Source organism: Lutra lutra, chromosome 6 (genome assembly GCF_902655055.1).
Source record: "Lutra lutra chromosome 6, mLutLut1.2, whole genome shotgun sequence".
Lineage (NCBI taxonomy): Eukaryota > Metazoa > Chordata > Mammalia > Carnivora > Mustelidae > Lutra > Lutra lutra.
This window is the reverse complement of record NC_062283.1, coordinates 937,601-964,160: the sequence shown is the minus strand read 5'-3', so window position 1 is coordinate 964,160 and position 26,560 is coordinate 937,601. Positions and strand designations below refer to the sequence as shown.

The 26,560-nt window shown below is 48.0% G+C and overlaps 4 non-coding genes across 4 annotated transcripts; all 4 read right to left on the bottom strand.

Annotated features, from left to right (window-relative positions):
* Positions 1 to 4,685: 4,685 nt before the first annotated feature.
* On the bottom strand, positions 4,686 to 4,757 carry TRNAA-AGC (transfer RNA alanine (anticodon AGC)). The gene has a single exon. It is a non-coding gene; the product is annotated as a tRNA-Ala (tRNA).
* Positions 4,758 to 5,938: 1,181 nt separating this feature from the next.
* On the bottom strand, positions 5,939 to 6,010 carry TRNAA-AGC (transfer RNA alanine (anticodon AGC)). Its single transcript has one exon. It is a non-coding gene; the product is annotated as a tRNA-Ala (tRNA).
* Positions 6,011 to 11,064: 5,054 nt separating this feature from the next.
* Positions 11,065 to 11,136, bottom strand: TRNAA-AGC (transfer RNA alanine (anticodon AGC)). Its single transcript has one exon. It is a non-coding gene; the product is annotated as a tRNA-Ala (tRNA).
* A 7,921-nt stretch (positions 11,137 to 19,057) lies between these two features.
* TRNAA-AGC (transfer RNA alanine (anticodon AGC)) lies at positions 19,058 to 19,129 on the bottom strand. Its single transcript has one exon. It is a non-coding gene; the product is annotated as a tRNA-Ala (tRNA).
* Positions 19,130 to 26,560: the final 7,431 nt, after the last annotated feature.

Sequence of the window (26,560 nt, the reverse complement as noted above, 5' to 3'; positions counted from 1 at the left end):
TAATTCTTACTGCGATGCTTATTTTCATTCTTTCCTGAATACCAAAACAGAAATGACTTAACATGTGCAGATTCTAGATGGGGGTGCGAGGCTGAAAGGAGTGTCCTGTCAACAAGAAAACCCAGAATGTTTTCAGAACCTTTTCAAAGCTCAGTGATGCTCAAGAGTGTCCCTGATTCCAGCAGTTTCGTAACAGTGGACTCAAGATATAAGCCCAGATCTTCTGACTGCAGAATTGTCCTCGCATGTATGACAGCCACATGCATCCGCACACCGCATACCTCCAACGACACACAGTGCCGGGGCTCCTTTTCTGGTTTTCAGCACTCCCCCCCCCACCTTGTTGTGATTAAAAACCACACACACACACACACACACACACACACACACACACACACACCATCAAAACAGAAACGAATCGTAGGTGGAACCGCATGTAGCATATTGGAATTTCTTAGGTTTTAAAACTTAAAATGAAGTTGCTCACTGTGTCAGTTCACATCTCACGGAAAAGCTCGGTGAACAGAGAGACCAAGCCAGAGGGACGACACGGCCGGATGGGCCTTGCAGAGAGCGGTGGAAGCTGTCGGTACAGACCCGCGGTTTGAACTGGGGCGCAACCATGAAGGGGGGACCCCGACGCCAAAGCAAAACCGGGTGCCGAGACCCGGGACCGAACCCGGCACCCGCGGACCTTCAGTCCAGCGCGCTCCCCCGCCGCGCTCCCTCGGCTGCGCACCTGCAGGCCCCGGCCCCGCCGCCCGACCCTGTTCGGTCCCCGCCCGCCGCCGCCTCGGCCGAAGCCACGCGCGGGAAGAGGCCCCGGACGAGCAACGCAGGCGGCGGGCGGGGAGACGCGGCCGGTCCGGAAAGTGCTTTCCGCGGGGCCGTCCTGGGCCGCCGCACCCCCCAGCCCGCTCCGGCGCGGACTCTGCGCGGAACGACCCGCGGGTCTCCCGTGGCTCTGCGGGATGGCGCTGCCGGGAGCGGAGGACGCGCGGGACCCGGGGCGCGGCGACGGGCTCCTTGCCCGGGGCTGAGGACGTTGGCCGGGCCGCCCGCCTCCACCCCTGCGCTCCTCGGGTCTGGCCCGCGCGGGGCCCTGGGCGCAGAGGCGCGGGCATCGGGGACACCCCCAGGACGGCGCGGTGCAGAGCGTGCGCGGACGCGGGGGACGTGCGGGGACTCGGGGTGTGGGGATCCCGCCGAGGAGAGGACGCACCGGCGCGAGCCGCACCGTCCCCACAGACAGCATCACCACCCAGGCGCTCCATAAATAAATCTTTAAAAGCGGGGGCGGGGGGGGGCGCCTGGATGGGTCAGTGGGTTAAGCGTCTGCCTTCAGCTCAGGTCATGATCTCAGGGTCCTGGATCGGAGCCCCACATCAGGCTCCAAGCTCAGTATGGAGCCTGCTTGTCTCTCTCTCCTCCCTACTTGTGCTCCCTCTTGCTGTCTCCCTCTCTCAAATAAATAAATCTTCTAAAAAAGAAAGGCCAATAAGCCACACTCTGAGAAGATATTTCAACACTCTAAATTACAGAAGGCTCTTATTTGGGATATGTGAAGAACTACAAAACTCCAAGAAAAGATTAAAATCTCAAACAGAGCAAATGAACACACGTATCAGGAAAGGGCACAGCCCAGACAGCCACTAAGCGGTGTAAAAGGTGCTCAACATCCTTTGCTAAGAGGGAAATTTGGGTTTAAAATCACTGCCTTGTACTTCTCACCAGCATCACCGGCAACTGAGGACAGACAGGGTGACATCCTGCTGGGGGTGCGGCGACGGGGACTCTCATGCACTGCTGACAGACTGCGAACGCACCAGTGCTGGGAGATCATTTGGAAACGTTTAAGATTTTATTCCGAAGTGATCTCTCCACCCAACGTGGGACTCAAACCACAACCGCAAGACCGAGAGCTGCAGGCTCCATCGTGTGAGCCTGCCAGCCGCCCCTACAAATATTGACCGGAACTAAACAGACCTATAACCTCCCGCCCTGAGCCTCCACACTTACACCTGAGAGAAATGCAGGAGCGTTTCCCTTGTGAAGGGGAGTAGGGCGCACCACCCCAAAGTGATGAGGGAAGAGAAGGCTGGCTGAGGACAAAGCAAAAGCTGTCACCTTACACCCTCCCCCCCCCACCTCCGTGACATGTGTGACATTCCACCAGGAAACTCCCAACTATCTTCATGTTAGTGCCTCATTAGAGGGAAAAACAGCCTTGACTTGACAATAACCAGACCTCCAGTATCCTGACAGCCCTTCTGAACACCCCCTTTGTCCTCACCTACCCAACTCCTGTGAATATATTAGCCACTACTCAGGATATCAGGGCAGCAGCTCTCCCTGTACACGGGTCCTGTCCCTGTGCTTTAATAAACCACCATTTTGCACCAAAGATGTCTCAAGAATTCTTTCTTGGTCATCAGCTCTGGACCTCACCCCACCGAACCTCACCTATGTTCTAGAACTTCATCAAAAGTATGCCACTTTGGGGTACTGATCATTTTGTATTAAAGGTATCTGAGCAACAGCTAGTGCAAGGACACTCTGATTCTCTTTGGTGTAAGTCTCTGACATGAAGGCTACCCTTCCTGGTGGGAGGCATCCTCAGCACAGAGCCAAGGGACCCGACGGAGAAAGGCATAAAAATAAGCCTTGTTACTTCTTCCCCATTTACTGCCCCAAGCCCAAACCCCTTTGTCTTGAAAATTCTTCACAAATGTATGGTTCCATTGTCTAAAACTCAAGTGAGTACGTGTTGTCTGAATCTCTATTATTTCAAAGCACAAGAAGAACTACTCTATGATGGTAGATGTCAGAAAGTGATCCAGGTTGTGACGAGGCCCAAGGAAGCTCCTGGGAGCTGAATCTTGGATCTTTGCTTGGGGTGTTGGTTACCTGGTGCAGGAATCTGTCCCAACCACCCAGCTCGTTAGTTGAGACTTAAGCATTTTACTTTAAGCCTCAGTTTAAATAACAAGAAAAGAAGCCTGGAAAGAAGGAAGTCCTTGAAACACCCCCGCCCCCAGCACTGCCTCTTCATTACTGCATTTCAAACTGTGGTCTCCACACTGGTGCCTGAAAACCGGTTTTGTCCATCTGTGAGCCCTGGAAACTCTTACAATCAGACAGTGCAGGGACTCTGGACTCCTCTGGTTAAATAAGGTAGAAATAGTTTCAGGGGTTTTCAGAATTTCAGGAACGGTTTTCTCTGGATGCAGGAAATGGCAACCAGGAGTGACCCCCTTCGGGTGAATTTTAAGGAAACCCTGAGTTTTAAGGAAACCCTGAGTTTCTCTGGACAGGTTCTCAAATCCCTGTTGTCTAGTCAAGGCTTTTTGGCCTTTAGCCCAAATTTGGTAGGAGGGTAAATTTGGATGTGAGGTTTGGGATGATCTTCTCCAAAACTATTTTCATTCTTTTCCAGATTCTTCCTCCCCAGAGCAGGAAACAACGTTCATCTACTGAGGGTCCATCCCCAGCCAGGCCAAACCTCCACCTGTGCAGGGCAGAGCTGAACTGGGAGCCTAGGGAAGGAGGGAAACTAGAAAGCGAGGCTGCTTTTCTGCTGTCTGGATGCTTAATACCTTGACTGCTTCTTTGATGACTGAAATAAGACTCGACTGGTCAAAGCAAGGCGGTATTAAGATGCTTGCCCCCCAGACTAATCGTGGACACCTGCCGTCGGTGTCCACCAGTGTCCACTAAAATGGTGGTCACCACTTAGCCCAGAAGCACCTGTACAACACCCAGAAAGGACATTTCTCTCCACCAGATTTCAGCGGAGGTGACGGCTGTCTTATCTTCACTTGTCATAGCCAGCAGTGTGGCCCCAGAGCTGAGGGTCTCTGATGGAAAAGGCCTGCATCCACCAGCCGCAGTGAGATCTGGTGAAATAGTTCAGTGAAAGCTTCGGAGCCTCTGCAGGCTGGGTTAGAAAGAGACAGAAGAATCATAATGCCATGAGCGAATATGAAAGCGTACCCGGATGCAGAATCTGATGGCGTGTCCATGAGGCCACACAGGCCCACATTCCCAGATGCTTTCGGATTCGGCACAACAGGAAACTGAACTGCTTGCTACTGTTGGAGGCAGTGAGGCTCTCATGGGAGGCCCGGAGCCCAGCAAGGAGGAGGCCATGGCGGCTGTGGGGAAGGTCAGAGGCCCATCCTGGCAGCGTCCGCCAGAAGCCGGATCCCACCAGGCAGGCCCAAGATGGAGGTGCCACGACCTGAAACCCCTGAGCTGGTGAGGAGGAAACCCCCCAAATCCTGCTTGCAAGAAATGTCCACCCCACGTAATGAGTTTCCCCCTACCCCACTGCAAACAGCTGTCAATGAAAGGCAGAACCCAAACCCCAGGGCACCCAGCCTTGTCCCCCGTTAGCTGCTGCTCTCTCATCGTGAGACGGTCCTTTCCCTCCTGTCTTCCTGCTCACGCTCATGACTGTGCTGTTTCTGTCCTTGAATTCTCTACATGCTCATGACCGAGAGCGCTTGCACAGACTTGGTGAATAGCAGAATGAACAAAGAATTTCAGGGAATGAGCAAAACTACCTCTTGTGCCCCAGAGAGGCCAAGAAAGAGCAGCGGCAGCCAGGACAAGTCAGGTTGGACAAGAGCCATTTGGAGCAGCAGGAGATGTTAAAAGAGCAGGTAGAGACGGGAAACCAAAACTGGAGGTGCTGGGGATCGAACCCAGGGCCTCATGCATGCTAAGCATGCGCTCTACCACTGAGCTACACCCCCCACTTCTGCTGGGCCCTAGAGGACCTTGGGCCACCCTCTCCTGGCTACAGTTGTCTTGGTCTCAGGACTAAGTCATCCAAGCAGAACCCCTAGACGTTTGGTTCCATTATTTTTAAACTCCCTACACTTCATCCTTTCTGCAGCTCGGCTACTGCAGGAGAAAGGACCTCAGTGGCAGAAAAAGGCAGGTTCCTCGTTCGCAGTCAGCTCAGGGCCAGCCTGCCTCGGAGACGGCTTCTTGACCCATGTCCCACGCACTGCCCGGAGCTCACGTCAGCCCACGGCCGCGTGCATCTCGGCACAACATCCTCTCGCAGCTTTTCTGAGTATTACCTTCAGCATTCTTTTAACTCTTGGATACATGAATGTTTTACATGATAAAAAAAATTAAACTGACCCAAGTGTGTGTGTGTGTGTGTGTACAAATACTCGAAAACTGAACACAAACAGAAACAAACCGAACGGAACATAACCACATTGAAAGAAAGAACAGATCCAAGTAAACGTTTCACACAGTGCTTGTCTTAATGGTGAGGACGGGGGAAAGGCAAACACCTTGACCCTACGTAGTGGGGTTTTGTTTTGTTTTGTTTGTAGTGTTTAAGGGTGTGGTAATTCTGATCTTTTGTGTGACTGTTTTCATTTGTGTGTATCTGAATTTATTTTTGTGTGATTGGAAAAATGAATACATATTTGGTGTTGGAAATCGAGGCCCTCTCTGTTAGAGAAGGAAGGAAGAAGGAATAGGCTGGTTGGCTCAGGGTGGGAATTAGAAGCATCAGTGTGGAATCATACATATATAAAGCTGCCACCTGCCCCCAGATTTGTCCTCTAACAGGGCCTAGAAGAAATTATACCAATGCTACCCAATATCTTGACTTTTAAATACCAGCCCCCCTAAAAGGAACCAGAGATGTTTTTGGAAATCACTGACTCTAGGACTGGACCTGACATCACTGCTGTGTCTGTGGCCTGCTGACGGTGGCCCACATGCTCGTGACTGAGAGCACTCGCACAGACTTGGCAAATAACAGAATGAACAACGAACTTCAGGGAATGAGCAAAACTACTTCTTGTGCCCCAGAGAGTTCAAGAAAGGACAGCAGCAGCCAGGACAAGTCAAGTTGGACAAGAGCCATTTCATTTGGGGCAGCAGGAGAGGTGAGAAGAGAAACCAAAACTGGAGGTGCTGGGGATTGAACCCAGGGCCTCATGCATGCTAAGCATGCGCTCTACCACTGAGCTACCCCCCCCACTTCTGCTGGGCCCTGGAGCATCTTGGACCACACTCTTCTGGCTACAGTTGTCTGGAGTTTCCCTGGGGATGAACAAGATGGACCTAAGGCATCTTTCTGTGCTAGAATGTCGGTGCTTAAAAATGATGCAGACAGTTCAGAAGGACCCAGAAGCCAACCTGAAGGGCCTCTCACTGGTCAAACTGGACATGCTTTGAGCATGAATAATGACATGTGATTATAACCCCTGGATACTTAAATAAATAAATATGGAGAAAGGGAAAACTTTCCTTCTGGCAGCATGTGTAATAATAGAAGTAAAAATAAGTTAGAAAATCACCCCTTGGCCGTCATCAGAACAATGATAGATTCAGGCAAAATTGATAAATCAGGGCTAAAAACACAGGTAAAATTTTGATGAGGATCAGGATTTTATACAGTCTCAGAGTATTTCCTTATAGGTTACTTATTAATTATAAGGAGGAATGATCATTTTAAGGGAAGAAACCTGGTGAACACAACCTTAACCAAGTGATCAAAGCAAACATTACTAATAATGGGGAAAACTGACATCCCATGCCTTCTGGTGTAATAGAGGGAAACACCATTTCTGTGATATTCCTCCCAAATATTCACAACCTCAGTCTAATCACAACGTAAATTGAAGAACATTCTACAAAATCATAGACATGCACTGCTCAGAAACGTCGATCTCATGAAAAAATGAGAAGCTTGAGGAGCTCCTGGGTGGCTCAGTGGGTTGAGCCTCTGCCCTCAGCTCAGGTCATGATCTCCGAGTCTGGGGTCCTGGGATCAAGCTCCTCATCGAGCTCTGTGCTCAGTGGGGAGCCTGCTTCCTCCTCTCTCTCTGCAGGCCTCTCTGCCTACTTGTGATCTCTCTCTGTCAAATAAATAAATAAAATCTAAAACAAACAAACAAACAAACTAGAAGCTTGAGAAACCATTCTAGATTAAAAAAGACTAAAGAGTAACTAAATTCATACGTGGTCCTGGAATGGACCCTAGTTTGGGATAGAAATTTCTATAAAGGATTTTGTTAGTAAAATTCAAGTTACTGTAGACTGTATACTAGATAATATTATTTTACCAGTGTTAAATTTTCTGAATTTGAAATCTGTGCTGTGGTAAGGAAATGTCCTTGCTCTTAAGAAATATGCTGCCATGTATAATAAAAAGATAATGGTGGAAATTTGCAATAAAAAGATTGTGGACAAAAAGACATAATGTCCGGAAATGGTTCTCAAATAGTATAGAAAAATAATGATGTCTCTAGGTAGGTAGGTATGTAGGTAAATGATACATTGATTTGTTGGTTGAGGAAGAGGGGTGACCTTTGTCCTGACCTTGGGACAGTATGTGCTTCTCAGGTGGTTCCCACCCTATTTAAAATATTGCTAAGCAGAGATAAAGATGCAGTCTTGCCAATTTATAATAGTAGAATTTAGCAGGTGTGTTGCTCTGTTTCCCTTTCACACAAAGGACATTGGAAAGAGACTGAATTTCTTTCTCAGAGCTGGGAAGCAGAGAGGAGCTCCCATGGTTGGGGAAGAAACAGCGATGATGGGAGCTGGTGCACTCTTCCTCTCTATGCTCTGTGACGATGATGGGGGCAGGTAGCTTTGGACTGAAACCCTAACAGCCCTTGAGTGAGGTCTTCAGTGCACTAGTAATTTGGAGGAGCGCCTGGAAAACACAGAGCTGAAGTACGGACAAGGAGCGGTAGAGAGAGTGACTGCTCTCTCCCTGCAGTGGGATGTCTTAGACACCTATGAACTCTTTGTCTTCTTGTCTGGACAGCTAATAACTGCCATTGTGACACATACCAAAAGTTTTTTTTTCCTTTCTTGCCATTTCTTCACAGTAGCATGTTTGATGTTAACGGACATTTCTGGGTATACTTTTCAGAAAACGTATGATAAAAGAAGGGAGCGATGAAAGGAAACTGTAGAGCACGAATTAGCCATTTGCACATGTGACTATCTGGGCGATTTAAGGCAGTTTTGTGTTTGTTTTAACGTTTGGCAGAGTCAGGCCTCAACAGCTGTCATTTTGTGGCAGCACCCCCCCCCCAATCACCTAGTGTCCTCTGCTGTTGTTGGCCCAATGTTTTGGTGATGGAGAAGGAGATGAGTAGAAAAGTCAGACAGAAGACTTGATTCTTCCTCCCAAAAACTTCATGGGAAAGAAAGGAAACTACAGACCTCTTCTTTTTCTTCTTCCCTTCTCCGTTTTTCCTTCTCTCAATTGTAGTGGAAAATAGAGGCCGACATGACAGGTTTTTGGTATGGTGCCCACTTGCTGTTTCGAGTTTAGGGGTTCCTAGGCTGAATAAAGGCTCCCAAGATAGCAGGTGTCAGGCCCTGGCCCCTGTGTCCCTTACACGGAAGGAATGTCCTTGCAGGTGTGATTACAGTTGGGGTCTCGAAGTGGGGCCCTCGCTTTGGATAGTGCGTGGGTCCACTGTTAGCGCAGGCGTCCTTACAAGAGAGATGCAGAGGGAGGTCTCCCGCGCTCGGGGGAGGGGACAGTGTGACCTTGAGGCCGAGGCAGGACAGTGTGACCTTGAGGCCGAGGCAGGCGGGGGCACCCGGCTGCTGGGGGTTAATGCGCTGCACCTGCCGCAGGAAACCAAGAGACCGCGTGAACTCTAGTCTGCCACTGCCCTGAGTGGCTCTGACGCTCGTGGGGTCTAAACAGGGTAGAGTCAAAACGATCGTCTTGGGTCAAGCGGGTGCTTTTCCGGTGAGCAGGCAACGAGTGAGTAAGGGAAGCAAGAAAGGAGGGTGGCGCCCTCGGTATCCTTTAAGGACGAGGTGCCAGCGGCTGCAGGTGCCTGGGTTGAGCCCAGTCCCCATACCTTCCAAGCACGTGCTCTCCCACTGAGCTACAGCTCGCTGCGGGCTGGGACGGCCTCCCTGCATTCGGGCGCCGCCCCCCACCCTCCCGCCCCCGTCCCCAGGGCTTGTGCTCTTTTCTGTGGCAGGTGGATGGAGTGACTCCTTCCGTACCAAGAGCCCCGGGGGCTGTGAGGGGAGACTGATCCTTCAGCAAACGAAGCCTGAAAGGGGGCACACAATATTGAAATCACTCGTGGGAAAACTGGCCGGCCTTTCGGGGGGATGGCTCTTGTTGCTTTTGCTGTTGGCTCCATAGGAACGTTAAGGGCAAGATTCTGATGGGAATGCCCCAGGGAAGCAGTTGGGTCAGGGACTCCGGACTGGAGGCTCATGGTGGGGGGGGGATCTTCCAGGACTATTGCGCCTATGGCGAGAACCAACGACAGATTCAGGGATGGAAAGAAGCATGCAATTCTGAAAGTAAGTTAGTGGGTAGCTAGACACGGGATGCAGAGAGCTGCCTCCCCACCGGTCTCCAGAGCCAGAAAGAGAGGGAGACTGGAGAAAGAGATCCCGCGGTTCTCCCAAGCAGAAAAGAGAGGTTTGTTCTCATCACTGTTGTGGGGGATGGAGAGGGGATGGAGAGGAGGAGATGGGTGTGGTTTGGGGCATGTCGCATTCAACATATCCATCTATAGGGTCTGCCCCGGATGCAGCACAGTGAACCCCACCCAATGCCATGACCCGAGTGCTTGGGCGTGGGTGTGACGGCGAGGCACAGGTGTCCTAGAGAGTGAGAACTGCAAGTGTCCAGGCACTCATTTATTGATGGCTGTGGAAACCGAAGCAAAAGAACTCTTCTTCCCAGACCAGTCTCGGCCCCTAGGATTCACACTGGTTAGCACCATGGCCTAGAAACTTCCGTGGAACACCCAAAAGACTCATTTCCCGGTACCGGTCTCCTAGTAGGTGTTCTCTCTTCTTCATTCATCTTATGTCTTTGCTATATTAGTAAGTACATCATTGGGTGTCTTACAATTCAGAGGACCTTATGCACTTGGCAGAGTTTCTCTCTTGGTCGGCTCAGGGGCTGGTGGCATAGATAGGAGGAAACAGATGTGCCAGTTCTCTCTGGCATTCAGTGCTAGAGCAATGGTGTCCACAGAGCTCTGCGAGTTCTTGCATGTGGTTGTGTGTGTGTCTGTGAGTGTGTGAGTGTAAGTGTTGGGAGGATGGGGGAATATTATCTAGGCTGTTGGGTGTGTGAAAACACAACTGTGAAAGTTGCCCGTGTCATCGAGTAATTAACCCCTAAATTGCTCCTGCAGAAACCTAGATACCAGTTAGATTACTAGAAGCTCCTCACAAAAAGGTTCATATCGGAAGTTAGTACAGTCTTGATTGCAAAACTTGCATGTTTTTATTAAAAATAAAAAGAAACTTCACATCAAATTCAATTATGTGTGTTGATTCGGAAAATATTAATAAATACTATATTACCATGGGAGAGAACAAGGTCAATTATTAGGACACAGAAATGGCCCAACAATAGAAGGACATTTTTGCAATTATTTTCCTACATTTCCAATCGGAAATGGGAAAAAGTGAAAATACAGACACATCAGATACAGCGTCCTGAGCCGTCCCAGCACCCAGCACCCAAACCAGTGCTTCTCACAGGCTCAGGGCGAAGGAACCGCTCAGGCCCCAGGTTCTCGATCGGAGGGTCTGGGTGGGGCTGGCGCCCGCGTCTGCAGCCCACTCTCAGGGCCGCCCACCCAGTGCACCGGGCACGGCGAGAGCGCGCCTCTGCGCGGGGAACACTACCTCTGCGCGCCCTACGCCCGCAGCGAAGCGCGTTCTCGGGTGGGAGCGGGGACGAGCCGGGCCGGACGCAGTGCAGGAGCCTGAGCAGAGGCCCCCGGCGGCCGCCAGCGGAAGGACCGCGGCGGGAAAGCCCGGGACTAGGAACAGGGTCCGGGAGCGGTCGTTCGCGGCTCCAGCCGCCGGTCCTCGCCTTCCCTCGCTGCTCCACTAATGATCGTGCAAAATGCGGCCGACGCGACAGCCCCCGCGCGTCTTCCGGGCGACCTTTCCCCGCGTGCCCGCGCAGCCCCTCGGCATGGCCCAGCCCGAGGCTCGCAGACGCCGCAGCTCCGAGACCGACCGCGGAAAGGAGGGAGCGAAAGCCGCGAGAAAGAGCGGGAGCAAAAGTGGAGGTGCCGGGGATTGAACCCGGGGCCTCGTGCATGCTAAGCACGCGCTCTACCACTGAGCTACACCCCCGTGAGGGAGCTGCTGCGCCCAGAGTCTAGTAAAGGGGAGCGCGGGCACTTCGGGCGGGTCCCACCCCGGGCTGCCCCCGGCCTCCAGCCCCCACTTCCTCCCGCACTGTCTGAAATCTCCAGTGCAGCAGCGCGTCCCTGTCGCCGACAGAAGAGAAACCACGTCCCAGAGCGTCGACCCGGGGTGTCCGGATCTGTCCGCTCCGGGGGTGCCTCTCCCCTCACCCCCCGCCCCCCAACTTCCCCCAAGCCGGGTTTCTCTCGGGCCTCCCTGCTCTCCTTTCCCGCTTTCCCGGCTACCGGAAGGCCACAGGGCACCGTGCGGGGACACGGACAGAATGCGCGCGCTCCGCCGAGCCCCGGAGCAGAGGCGCGCGAGGACAGGCGCGGACCCCGCCCCAGGGCCAGGTTCCCACACCTGTCACCCACACCTGTCACCCACACCTGCGTGGGACTGCGGGGCACTAGCGCGCCGCGCCCTCCCCGCAGCCCCAGCCCGCTGCAGCAGGCACGGGACAAGCCGCCCACTTAGGCAAAAGACAGAATAACCTAATGTGGTTCCCCAGGGCTTGGCCAGTGAGAGCCAGTGAGGAATACATGAACCAAATACCCAGCTAAGACCTTAGAAAATGAACAACAAAATTAACCAGAGGAACCAAAATAAACTAAAAGAACGAAGGGCTGCTAGAGACAAACGCAGAAAAGAATGAGTTTTAAGAAGTGGAACTAGTTAAAAAACAAAAACAAAAACAAAACAAAACAAAAAACTAGACATCTGAAAAGGCAGCAAAATAGACAAACCTCTAGCTAACCTAATTAGGGGGGAAAATAGTGCAAATACATAAAATTGAACTGACTGGAAAAAGTAACCATTAAAAGAGCTTTTAAAAAATCGTAAGAAACATCATAGCACAACTCAAATGATTTGAAAACTTAGAGGAAGTGGATTTTGTAAATACAATTTATCCAAATTAATCCTTGTAGAGACAGAAGTAACGGACCATTGCTTTAGAAAAAGAGAAAATAGCTGAATAGGCATGCCCCCGACAATGGGTACCAGGCGAAAATACTTTCACAAGCAAATTCTACCAAATTAAAATATCAGAAAATCATGATGCTACTTAGATTATTCAAGGCAGAGAAAAAGAAGAAAAACTTCCTATTCATCACATAAAGTGAGTATAACACTAATCACAAACTTTTTCAGTTTGCACCAAAAATTAAAACTACAGGCCTATTTCACATAATCTGGGAGGTCCAACTGGGGTTTATTTCAGAAATGCAGAGATTGCTTGTTATTAAGAAAGACATCACTAAAGATTCTCTTCTCCACCGAGCTACTCAGGGTCCCCTGCTCTCCTTTCCAAGAGGGCCCCAACTTCTGGACTTCCATTTCATCTCTGCATCATTCAGTTTTAGCAAAAATCCTTAATTGGGTTGGATTAGTTCGGTTCGACTCCCCCATCCTCCATATCTGATCACCCTGGATATCTAACTGGGCTCCTCATCCTCTGCTCCCACCCTCAGATGATGTAGGATCACCTTGGCGGGCTTCCACATAGCCAGAACCCACCCTTCTGCCTGATGCTCCTTCTTAATAATTATCTATCCACCAATGGATCCCCACCCCACTCTTGGCTATAAATTCCCACTTGTCAAATACTATATTTGGAATTGGTCCCAATTACATACTGAAGTCTCTTTCCCCTATTACAATATTCCTGAATGAAATCTGTTTTTCCTGCTTTAGCTCCTATCCAGCTCTGGCTTATCTTTAACAACATGAATATAGACCATTAACCACCATGTTGATAGAGAAAAGGAGAAAAAACATACATGACCATCTCTATAGATTCTAAAAACCGTTTAACAAAAAACAACATATATTTGCTATTGTCATGGGTTGAATAGTGTCCTCCAAAAATTCACATCCACTTGGCTTCATTTATGTGACCTTATTTAGAGGTCCGTATTTAGAAATATATGACCTTATTAAGAAATAGGGTCTTTGTAACCTTGTTTAGAAATAGAGTGACCTTATTTGCGATCTTATTTAGAAATAGAGTCTTTGTAAATGTGGTTAGTTAGGAGGAGATCGTATTGAAATGTGGTGAGCCCTAAATCCACTGACTGATGTGCTTATAAGACGAGGAAAACATGCACACACAGACACGCAGCAGGAAGGAGGCCATACCAGGATGGACAGAGACCGGAAGTGGGGGGGGCAGAAGTCTCCAGAAACTGAGATGAGGCAAAGAAGCAGTCTTCCCTAGAGACTCAGAGCGCGCAGAACCCTGCTGACACTGTGATTTTGGACTCTGGCCTAGAGAACTCTGAGAGAATAAATTCGTAATGTTTTAAGCCCCCCAGTTTGTGGTAATTTGTGACAGTAACCCTAACAAACTAACCCAAATATGCTAAAAGTACTCAAAAAAGAATTGACGGACACTTCTCAACATGATGTTTCTGTCCAATTCTTTTTGGTATCATAATCCTCACGTGTCCTAACACGTGCCTCACACACCACTTCGCATCGAATCTGTGGGGTTATGAGAAACAAAATAATGATATAGGTAAGAGAATTTGATAATATGGAGGACAGAACTCCAAGGGTCTCGTTCTCTGGGTCTGAGCCTCTACGTCTCTGGGCCTTTACTGGAAATCGGGAATGAGTTGGAAATAATTTGATTGAGGAAGAGCAAATCATTGATTGCATATACTGTACTTGGCTCTGTACAGCTGTTTCAACCAAAAAATGAAAAAAGTCCACGGATGACCAAAATGTTGTTGCCTTTCTGTTTGCTGGTAAACCACTATACAGAGATTCTTTTTTAAAATAATTTTTAAAAGGTTTATTTATTTATTAGAGATAGAGCACAAGTGGGGGGAGATGCAGAGGGACAGGGAGGAGCAGACCCCATGCTGAGCAGGGAGCCCAGTGCAGGACTCCACGCAGGACTGGATCCTAGGACCCTGGCTGTGATCATGACCCGAGCCACAGGCAGACACTCAAAGGCCTGAGCCACCCAGGCACCCTGAAATTTTATTCTGATTTAAAAACCCATCCGGTCCTCTGTAGGCTAGTGGCCTGAAGCACGGTTTAAAGTAGATAACCGCTTTAGTAAACTAGGTTCGCTCAGTAGAGCAGGTGACTCTCAATCTCGGGGTCATGAGCTCCACCCCCATGTTGGGCACAGAGACTACTTAAAAAATAATACAAACACAAAATACAAAAAAAATACAAACAATAATACAAAAAATAAATAATAATACAAACAAAAAAATAATACAAAAATACAAATACAAATACAAAAAAAATACAAACAGTGATCTGAAGGGACACGAGGACCCCAATGTTTACAGCAGCAGTGTCCACAAGAGCCAAAATATGAGAAGAGCTCAGCTGTTCGTCGACAGATGAATGGTGAAAGAAGATGTAGTGTATGTGTAAGGCAGTGGGTATTCCTCAGCCCCAGAAAAGAATGAACTCCTGCCACTAGAAGGATGCAGACAGAACTCAGGGTATTATGCTAAGTGCAGTAACTTAATCAGAGAAAGACGACTACCACTGACTTCAGTCATATGTGGGATGTCAGAAACAAAACAGATGAACTTAGGGGAAGAGAAGGAAAAATAAAATAAGATGAAAACAGAGAGGGAGACAAACCATAAGATACACTGACCTCTAGAAAACAAACTGAGGGTTGCTGGAGGGGTGGAGGTGGGGGGATGGGGTAACAGGGTGCTGGGCTTTAAGGAGGGCATGGGATGTAATGAGCACTGATGAATATCTGCACTGATGATAATATGCAACTGATGAATCACTAAATTCTGCCCCTGAAATTAGTTAAGACAGTGTATGTTAACTAAACTGAATTTTAAAAAATAAAGAATTTTAAAAATTAAAAATTAAAAATCTTCAACCAACCAACCAACCACCCCAGAACACTAGGTTCCTCTCCCTTCACTGTCCCAGAGACCAAAGCAGTCACCCTCCCGTGGAGCTGGCTGCTTGCCTTAGGCAGGTGCACTCGCTCCCCTCAGCAGCTGTCCCCTGGGCCGTAGGACCTGGCAGGGCATGGAGTGTATGTAGATGGTGTACATGGTGGGTCTCCCCAAGGAAAGCCTCACATACGTTGGACATACCCTCCCGTTCAGAGGAGAGGAGGGGGAAAACAGTGACACAGAGAAAAATCTTCTGATTCACCGGTTTTTGTGAGCTATGAAAAGACATGGATCATATGAGCAAGAACATACAGAAGTAGAAGTTCTAGAATACAATCCTGTTAGGACCCGCGCTGGGGGGGCTGCTGCCTCCGGCTCCTGCCACGCTTGTCAGAGGCAAAAGGTCTAGTGAGGTCAGGCATGAGTATGTTTTTGAACCGGTGAAGGAGACAGACGTGACCAGAATTCTCTGCTAATATGAGTCTACTAATGAGCCTCATTGTCTCTGTCAGAGAAAGGGGGAATATGTGCCACCTACTGACTGACAGTGCCCGGGAACAACCGTGATGCATCGATGGTTCATAGCTTTAAAAATCCAAGGTATATTTTTGTGTTGTAACTTCCTTAAATTCAGTAAAGGAAGCTACCTACCCCTTTGCCAACATCTACTCAGATGGTGGGACTGATGGTTCTACGGTGAGCAGGAGAACCTGCTGAAAGTTGAAGGGTTAACATCTACACCCAGAGTACACGCGACTTCGGACTGATTCTGAAATGCCACGGTATGGGGACGAGATTTTTTTTAAATTGACATATAGCTGACACATGGTATTACGTGAGTTTCAGGTGGACAAGAGATTCTCTATACATTACGCTTCTGTTCACCACAGTGGGAACACAGAGATTTTTAACTGTCTTGGGGAACCAAAATTAAAAATTAGAGGGGTACCTTGGGGGTTCCGTTGCTGAGAGTCTGACTCTTAGCTCAGCTCAGGTCCTGATTCAGGGTCATGAGTTCAAGCCTTGTGTTGGGGTCCATGCTGGGCGCGGAGCCTACTTTAAAAAATTGGAAAATGTTAATGATTTATTAGAGGGAAATCAACATCTGAAAAAAGGTCAATAGGGATATTGAAGCCTATCCTAAAATTAGACCTTTTGAAGCTGAAGAAAATACCCTAGACACCTGTTCTCGGTGTTGGAAAAACCGTGTCTCCATGTGACTGAGAATCCAGAAGGACATAATCACAAACAACAGTCTACTAGGACAGAGTTACTGGCCCTCTCAAAACTGTCATGCACAGCAAATGACCTTAGTGTTCCCAACATGGCCATTTGGTGGCGCCCACAACATTCTCTAGACCGTTCCTAAGGGCAAGGACAAGTTCTTCCAAACTTTTCAGTTCTTCTGAGGAAAAGTTTACAAAACCAGGAAGTTGTTTGGGTGGCTGAGTCTTTTCTATCTCAGTTTAACATAATCCCTCCCCACGGAAACAAAACTAAAGCTCTGATAAAATTCTTAAGATTCTCCCACTGAAACATATAACTGAAAAACATACAAAAACTGAGAAAGCAGCCAAATTCAATTTATAGTTTTTTAAACCAACATTTTCCACTTTTCAGAAGAACTTTTTTTATCCTAAAACTCTACCTTTAGACCCAGTGAAAGAGAAACTGAAGCATGTTAAGAGTTTATTTGAGCAAAAACTGATTCAGATCGGCTAGGGTCATGCTGCCCCCCGCCCTCAAGGCTGGGGGACAGGCTGGACACAAAACCCACAGAAGCAAAAAAAGGCAGTTATTCGAGTGTCTAGAATGCCTCGTTGGCTGTGACTGGTTGTCCTTGTTTCTGCTTCCCAACCTCGAACATATACAGGCTTCCTTTTTAATCTTATACTGGCATTAGAGCCCCTTCTGTCTACCGGCCTCTGTGTTTAATTGATTTACAAGTCCTAACATAATACAAGCTATGCCCCCAAATCCTCACACACCCTTGCCATAAAACATCGTTAGAGGACTCTGTGAAGTTCAGACTGATTTCCTCCTCTGACAGATTCTACCCTGTTACTGAGGGAGTTCAGGACATGCTACCCCAAAAGATGGCACTTAGGCATATTAAATACTTCAAGCTGAAGGAATCCGAGGAAACAGCAAAAGCAGAAAGGTCACTCTGACCTCCCCTACTGCCCTACTTCCCTGAAACAGGTGGTAAAAGGTGACTTGTGAGAGATGCCCTCCCTGTGATGGAAAGGAACATCCTTACTTTCAAAGACAAAGGGATGTCAAGAAGATTCCTAACAAACAAAGCTTGCTGAGTTCCCCCAATTTACTATAATCGCTTCATACTCGCTAACCATTTTTTGCAGTTACCTCATACTGCTTAACCTCTCATATTCCTCAATTTATCATTTTTTACAGTTTATTTGTATTTATAATAACTTATTTTATAACTTATTTTATTTTTACAATTTATTTCAATTTATTACAATTTATTTGTTTACAATTTATTGCAATTGACCTCATGCTCCTTAACCTATCACAGCCCCCCGTGACTGCCCACACTGCATCCAACCAGGTCTGTTTCTCTGGGGCTTCATTTCCTGGGGAAGGCTCTCATGTCATGGTGTCATGTAGAACTTCTATTAAGTAAATGTCTATTGTTTTGTCCTGTTAATCTGTCTCTGTCATTTTAATGTTAGACCCAGCCAGGGACCCTGGGAGGGTGGAGGGAATCTTTTTCCTCCCCTACAAAACCTTCTGATTTTGTGAGTACTGTCACCATCTAATGGCAAGTATACAGTCCTGTGTCCAGCAAGTGCAAGATCTCTTTCCAAAAGAGACACTGCCAGACATACACATACATAAGTCAGGAAACTGGGTATATTAGGAAAGACAGCCGGTGAGGTTAACCTTAGAACTATGTTGGAAAGTTCTAGTTAAACACAAATATTCCCTTAAACTCTGGAGTGTCCACTCGGTGCCATGCTTACCTGCGGGTAACAGGTGCTTATGGCCTGGGGCCTCCAGGCTATGTCTCCTCCTATGCATATGGAGTCCACACTGGATTTTCCCAGGCCTCCAGAATTCTCCACGGAAACAGCCCCATCATCCCTCCTTCCAGGGCGTGCACAGGCCTCTTTCCGAAGCCATCCTTGTGAGGGTAGCCCATGCCATTAGCATGCATGCTCCCAGGCCAGGCAGCTGGCCCTGGACTGGCTCTTTGCCAAGGGTGTGTTTGAAGCTTGGGAGTGTGTCTTGGGATGTTCACACAGGCCGGTGCGAAGCCTTACAAAGTGTGGGATGGCGTCAGGAGTGATAAGGAAAGGGAACGGGGCTCTGTCTTTATTTTCTGATTCCTCTCCCTAATTTATGTTTCAAAATGAGCCAAGCAGGTGCTTCTTCAAGTCGGGTAAGAAGGATCTAATTTATTTAACACAATAAGGAACCTTTATCTCCATCCGGAGCTTACTGTATGCTTTAAAAGTTCCTGAAATTACAGTCAGGAACAGCGGGTCAAAGAACCGCCCCAGACGCACAACAGCAGAGTGGGGGGGAAGGACGGGGAGTGGGGAAGGGGCGCAGTCCAGGGAGGGGCGAGGCGGGAGGGAGGGCACCAGGGCAGAAAGCGAGGCTCGCTTAGGAGAATGTCCCGTGCACGGCTTCCCTGCTTCTGCTTTTACCTTTTCCCCTTTCTGAGCGCCTTGTTCTTCGGTGGTACTGAGGGACGGAACCTCGGGGACGCGCTGCTTAACTGGGTGCGGCGCGTGTTCTCGGGGCTGGGAATCTGGAGTGAGCAGGTGCCCGCAGGCCTGGAACAGAGCCGCGTGCCTTCTCCTCGTTTTCCGTGCACCTTCGAAGAATTGCAAGGGAACGAAAGGAGGGAAGAAGGGAGCAGCAGACACAACTTAACAAATGATGAGGCGACGGAGGTGGGGGGTGTGGGTGGGCAAAAATTGCAGCAAAGACACTGATCTCAAAACTGGAGGTGCCGGGGATTGAACCCGGGGCCTCGTGCATGCTAAGCACGCGCTCTACCACTGAGCTACACCCCCTCGCGCTCAGGAGAGGCTCGGGAGTGCTGTTATGTCTCATCTCGGCCGATGGCGGCTCGCGGCGCTGAGGTCAGTCCTGGGCCTCCCGGCCTAGACTCCGGTGTGTGGCCGGCCGGTCCACGACGGTCCCCGTCCGGTCCGCAGACCTCACTCCGGTCGCCACCTGCCAGGGACGTGAGGCCCGGGAGGAGGCCTCGGTGCGGGAATGGGCGACCGGAGGGTGGAGGAGCGGAAGTGCGGCGGGGCCGGAGCGGCCGTGCGCGTAGCACCCGAGGGGGACGCACCTGCCGCAGCTAGTGGCGGACGGCGGGATCCCCGTGCCCCGGCGCGGAGACCCCCAGGCGAGGCGGCCCTTGCAGCGCCCTCTCGCGGCCGGAGCCCGCACCGACGGCCGAGAGCGCGGAAGGGGGCGCCTCCCACCGAGTCTGGGTCTGCAAAACCCGCTGGCCCCCGCCACCCGCTGATCCCGGGGGCAGCACCCCCCGCAGGGCGCCTGGGGCAGCTGCACGAGTCCCCGGGGACGACAAGCCAGCCGGGACAGGCTCGAAAAGGCTCTTGACCTCCCGCGTAGCTCACTGCTCCGGAGCGCAGAGGGGGAGCCTACACCGCCAGGAGCTGTCCCACGACCACGTTCTGTTTCGAGCGGCTCAGACGCAGGAGAGGCTTCTCTGCACACCAGGGCACACTTTGTTTATCAAGCACGCGCTCTTGCACGCACGCTGCACACCAGAGCACACTTTGTTTATCAAGCACGCGCTCTTGCACTCTTGCACGCAAGCTGCACACCAGGGCACACTTTATCAAGCACGCACTCTTGCCATATGCTTGCGAATGCCCTCCCCTCCCTTCGCAGTCCCTAGGCCTCAACCTCGGAAGACCTGCTCCCTTCCCGCCCCTGCGCTGGAAGCCTGTCACCACTCGAGGCTGTCCTGAGCAGGGAAGCCAGCCTGCGGCCATCGGGCAGCGGTGCCGGGTGTGCAAGGGGGCTCCGGACGGCCGGGCCTGCACCGCGGGGACAGCGCGCACAAACACCGGCTGGGCGCTCGCTTTCCCTTTGGGCGCTTAGTTGGGAATCTTGGGCAGAGACAGAAAGACAGTGTAGACAAATGCATATGCTTCACAAGATTCTCCAAAAAAAAAAAAAACAAAAACGAAGCTTCTGAATGTAGACATTTACGCGTGTTTTACTTACAGGATCCAAGGTTCAGGTTCCCTCCATGGGTGTGCAAACTGTCTTTCTCCTCCGAGGGTAAAGCTGTCACCCGCCGGCTGGCCTTGGAGGGTCTCCTCGAGTTTGCCGGGGCCTCTTCTGCTACTCACACAGAGCTGGGGCTGAAAACGATCTGAAGAGCAGGATGGGGAAAGACAGGGAGAGCCGGAACTGACTGTCATAGGATGGCAGAGCCAATTGTTCAACGTTTTGTTAATCAAGGGGGGGGGGATGTCTCTCCTGCTCTAGGGGAGGCCGCTTGGTAGGTGGTACCTGTGGGTGGTCCCATGCAACCAGGCTCCAGGCCTAAACCAGCAGAGGCTGCAGAGATGGAAGGGTGGGACCTTTGGAACAGGACTCAGAACGTGAGTAAACAGGATTTAGAGCCCGCTTGACTTGGTGGATGTCCTTGTCTTTCACCAAGCTAGTAAGCTGGGAGCAGTCCAGCTGCTGCTTAATAATTTGGCTTTATTTGTAGTCAGTGGGATGGGACCCAGAAGATGAGCATGAGTTTGGTTTTGGACAACAATTTTTAGACACATCTGGAACAGCTTCTGGAAATGTCTGATAACCATGGCTCTGGAAGTCCGCAGAGACCTTGGATGTAGGGATTTTGATTTTTTGTCTGCGGGCCGAACAGAGCGTCTACGAAAATAGCTGTGACTTGTTGCTCTTGCAGGGCTGAATCATAAAGACTTTTCTTTTCAAGATTCTTCTTATTTGAGAGGGAGCAAGAGCAAGCATGAGAGGAGGGAGGAGTAGAGTGGGAGGGAGAAGCAGACTCCTCACTGAGTAGGGGGCCTGAGGACCCTGGGATCGTGAGCTGAGCCTAAGTCAAGAGTTGGTGGCTTAACCAGCTGAGGCAGCAGGGGCCCCATAAGAACATTTCTTAACCAGTCCTCTGAGTTCTTTCTCCTCTACTCTCCTAATGAGCAGGCTGACTTGGAAACCATGTGTTGAAGATGGTGAGCCACACACTGAAAGGAGCTGGGTCCTCGACCTGTTGACTGAAGGAACCCCCCCCCCCCCCCCATTGATCAGGATCCCCATTCTCTACTGTGTGTGTACAAGAAATACATTTCCTTTCTGCTTAGGGGGTTGTTTGGTTTCATGCTGTTAGATGGATCCAATTAGTTCACCTTTAATCTATAAATCATAGCCCTTGATTCTAGGAACATATTTTAAAATATTTCTTTGATAATTTTTTGCTGTTGTTGTTGTCTTTTCTTTTTCTTTTCTTCTGTCTTCTCATTTTCTTCCTTCTCTTGTTTAGAATTCCTGTTGGTTGTTGAACTACCTGGAGTCATCTCTGAATTTCTTCACTTCCCATTTCTGTGTCTTTCTGTTGTACTGTACAAGAAATTTCCTCAGCTTCAGAGAGCCAACCCCACGTGGAACTTGCTCATGGAAAGCTTCTTGCAAAGGCCCAAGGAGAAAAACAGGAGCTCATGATTCTACCCTCCCTGTCCTTCCTCCACTCCAGCTCCACGTCGGGGGAAGAGAATGGGGAATCCTTAGAAATCCTGTCCAGACAGGTAGAAATTATTATTTCTGACTTGATTTATTTTGACTCTTTCTGCATTTGTGAAAGTATTTAGCAAGTAAAAGGTACTGAGGGAATTCGGATTATTCTGGAATTCTTACAATTAACTTCTCTATTGTTTCCTTCTTCTTACATAAACACTTGTTTAAATCACTTTCCAAACCCAGGTTGGAGCCACTCCTGCCAGGGGGTGCCACGTCTGCAGACCTAGACTTAGGTGAGTTCCACGTCCCTGTGGATGACCTGCTTGGCCAGACCTGCAGAATGTCCAGTCATTCCCCAAACGCCAGGCCAGCTCCAGGCCTTCTCACTCCAAACAAGGTTGATGTAGCCCAGCCGATCAGCAATTTTTTTTCTCTTCCTTGTTCTTTTTCTTTATACTTTAAAGCTTCCTGCCTTTTATTCCCATTTTGAAGTTCTCTGAAAGGAGAATGTCAGTTTCATGAAATGTAAAAGGTTGTTTGGATGACCTAAATGGTTTTCTTTTACCATTCTTTAAACACCAGAAGAGCAAGGATTAGCCACCATCCTGGATTCTGCAAGAGGACTTGGAGCTCCCAGCCTGCAGGCTACCGTGATCTTCCCATCACACTTCCTTCCCCAGCCATGGTTCTTTTTCACTCCCTCTTCCCGGATGCTGTGGAAGCGTGGAAATGCAGTCCATACTAGAAAAAGCTTCAGGGATGCCTGGGTGGCTCTGTGGGGGTAAGCATCTAACCCTTGGTTTCATCTCAGGTCATGATCTCAGGGTCGTGAGATTGAGCCCCATGAGCCCCAGGTCCAGGGCTCCCCACTCAGGGCAGTTTCTTTGGGATTCTCTCTCCCTCTCCCCTGATTTCTCTCAAAAAAATAAATCTTAAAAACAAAGCAAAACAACCTTCAAGTATTTCCCAATTTCCCAATCCCAAAAATATGATTGGCATTGCAATCAGTTGTGAAGCCAAAAAAAAACCCAAAAAAACAAAAAACAAAAACAAAAAACACCTTTTCTAAACTATATTAAAAAATAATTTAGGGGCACCTGGGTGGCTCAGTGGGTGAAGCCTCTGCCTTTGGCTCAGGTCATGATCTCAGGGTCCTGGGATCAAGTCCTGCATCAGGCTCTCTGCTCAGCAGGGAGCCTGCTTCCCTCTCTCTCTGCCTGCCTCTCTGTCTACTTGTGATCTCTCTCTGTCAAATAAATAGATAAAATCTTTAAAAAATAATTTAACCATGTTAGAAGACTGAATTATCTATTTTCTCTATAGAAAATAATGCTACAAAACTGTTATTATATGAAAAGTAATAGAAAATAATGCAGCTAGGGGCGCCTGGGTGGCTCAGTGGGTTAAGCCTCTGCCTTCGGCTCAGGTCATGATCTCAGGGTCCTGGGATCGAGCCCCACGTCGGGCTCTCTGCTCAGCAGGGAGCCTGCTTCCTCCTCTCTCTCTGCCTGCCTCTCTGCCTGCTTGTGATCTCTCTCTGTCAAATAAATAAATAAAATCTTAAAAAAAAAGAAAAAAAGAAAATAATGCAGCTAAATAATGGAGAAGAAACATAGAGGTATATTAATAAGTTAACTATTTCTAATGTTTGTAGAATTCATGAACTTTTTAAAAATTTATAATTTGTTTCCATTTGTTTTCTTATTCTAAATAAATATTTACTTTCATAGCTAATTTTGTATTCACAATTTTGTGTTTTTTTTTCCTTAAAGATGGCACCCCAATACTATATAAGTTTTGGATTCCATAAGACATGGATCTCCCCTGCTACTGGATTTTTTAAATCACCCATGTTTACCCCAATCATTATGATGTTGCAGCAAAACATTATGATTGATATTGACATACCAAGAAGGGTGAGGTCCAGTGCTGGGATAGCCAAATGCTGAGGTGTTGCGCTTGAACTCTACTGGGGCTCCCCCTGCAAGCTTGAGTCTTGCTCACAACAGCTTTGGTTTCTAGTCCAGCCTGCTGCTAAGAATTATTTGTGGCCAGGATACCTCTAATTGTGTTGGAAAAGACAATATTAGTACCATTAGTAGCATGCGCCTTCCTTGTGACCAGTACTGCTTAGCAAGATACGGACATGCAGCCAATTTGAATCACAGCATTCTGACCTCAGTCTTGACTTTCTTTTCTTGCTAGAGAAGAACATTCTCAAAGTTGAAGTACTCCAACTTGAAATAACTTCTTTTTTTTTAAGATTTTATTTATTTATTTGACAGAGAGAGATCACAAGTAGACAGAGAGGCAGGCAGAGAGAGAGAGAGAGAGGGAAGCAGGCTCCCTGCTGAGCAGAGAGCCCGATGCGGGACTCGATCCCAGGACCCTGAGATCATGACCCGAGCCCAAGGCAGCAGCTTAACCCACTGAGCCACCCAGGTGCCCCAACTTGAAATAACTTCTTATTGGACAATTCTGTAATCAAAAAAGAAAGAAAGAAAGAAAGAAAGAAAGAAAGAAAGAAAGAAAGAAAGAAAGAAAAAAAGAAAAGAACAGAACTCTGAAATTATTGGTTTTCAGGGAACTTGAGCTGCTCCTAATTATCCCCAACTCATTCCATCAATAGCTCTCCAGTGCCTTATCCGAACAGCTTTAAATTTTGCGTAGAACCAAAAACTTATTCAGGATATAGTAATAATTTTCAGAAATCCTCGAGTAGCTGGTTAAAGAAAAGCAATGTAGTCACCTAAAATGATGATGGGCTTTGAAATAACATTATGTACATTTCTAATAGCATTTAAACTGTTTTGCAGTATATTTTTAAAAATTAAGTTTTCCTCATAGGGGAAGGGAAGGAAAAATAAAATAAGATGAAAATAGAGAGGGAGTCAAACCATAAGAGACTCTAAACTCTAGGAAACAAAGTTAGGGCGGCTGGAGGGGAGGGGTGGGAGGGATGGAGTAACTGGGTGATGGACATTAAGGAGGGCACCTGTGATGAGTGCTGGGTGTTGTATGCAACTTGTGAATCACTAACCTAACCCCTGAAACCAATAATATACTATACGTTAACTAAATTGAACTTAAATAAAGAATTTATAAGATTTTATTTATTTATTTGTTTGACAGAGAGCAGAAGCAGGCAGAGTGGCAGGCAGAGGGACAGAGAGAAGCAGGCTTCCCGCTGAGCAAGGATCCTGATGCAGAACTCCATCCCAGGACCCTGGGATCATGACCTGAGCGAAAGGCTGCTGCTTAACCGACTGAGTCACCCAGGTGCCCTACTAAAGAATTTAAAAAATAATAATAATTTTTCCAGTTCATTTAAGCTACCTTGTATAAACTTGACTCCAAAACTTTCCAAAGTGGAATGTAAAGGAAACAAAGACTAATCTTATTCATGTGTATTGTTACAAAAATGATGAATAAGATGTTAGCATGTTAAAATGAACATCATATTGAACCACTATTTTTCCAGGAACCTGAGAATGATTTATCATCGGGAAAAAAAATCCATTATTAAGATGAATTTATAGCCTGAAGGAGAAAAAAATGAAATGATCTCAGTAGGAGTCAAAAGGAATTTGGAAAAATTCGAACTCCAAATTGGTGCAGCTACTATGGAAAACAGTTTGGAGAATCCTCAAAAAATTAAAAACAGAGCTACCACATGATCCAGATATTCCACTTCTGGGTATTTATCCAAAGAAAGCAAAACCACGAATCTGTAAAGCTATCTGCACCCCGTGTTTACTGCAGCACGACTTCCGATAGCCAGGATATGAGAAGAAAGCCGATGTGCCTATTGACGGATGAATGGATTAAAAAAATGTGGTCCAACCAAAAAGAGAAGGAAATCCTGCCATTTGTGAGAACATGGATGGACCCTGAGGCCTTTATGCGAAGTGGAATAAATCAGACAGTGAAACACAAATACCGTTATGATCTCATTTATATGTAGAACCTAAAACAAAACAAAACAACCAAAAACTCTCTTCCATACAGAGAACAAATCAGTGGTTGCCAGAGTGAGGGCAAAATGGGTGAAGGGAATAAAAAGGTACAAACTTCCAGTTATCAGGCAAATAAGTCCCGGGGATGTCATGTTTAGCATGGGGTCTAAAAAGGAAAAGAATTAAAAAATCAGACACTTCCCCAGGCAGACTGGGGAAGCTTGTTTCTATGCTGCCACCATATCCTAAAACTAAAAAGTGAGTGTTTTCTTAAGAGAATCAGATCGTCCATATGAATCCAAAGCCAGCACCATATTTAAGGAATAGTGTGGTCAGTCTAGCGTAACCACATTCAAGAACAATGAAGGGAAGAAAGAAAAAGTACAAAATTGGGTTAGGGGACATGTAATGATGTCAAGATAGAAACCCAAGAGAATCCACTACAGAGTTTAGACTCCGGAAGTTCAACGTGGTAGGACGAGCACTGGGTGATACACTCAACTAATGAATTACTGAGCACTATATCAAAAACTGATGATGTACTAAACCTTGGCTAATTGAGTGTAAATTTAAAAATATTTTTTTTTAAGTGCAATGCTATCTCCTCTGGACTGTGGCCACCTGTTTCTAAAGAGTGCTACTTAATTGTCATGCAAAACTTATTCCCAACTTGGATCTGCAACCCACCTTCAAATTTCTAAATTTGTTTGCTAGGGGGCATTAAGATTCTTTCCATCTGTATTTTCACTCTTTGGCCAAAAGATTATTAATAAAATCACAAACTCTAGCATGTTTTTT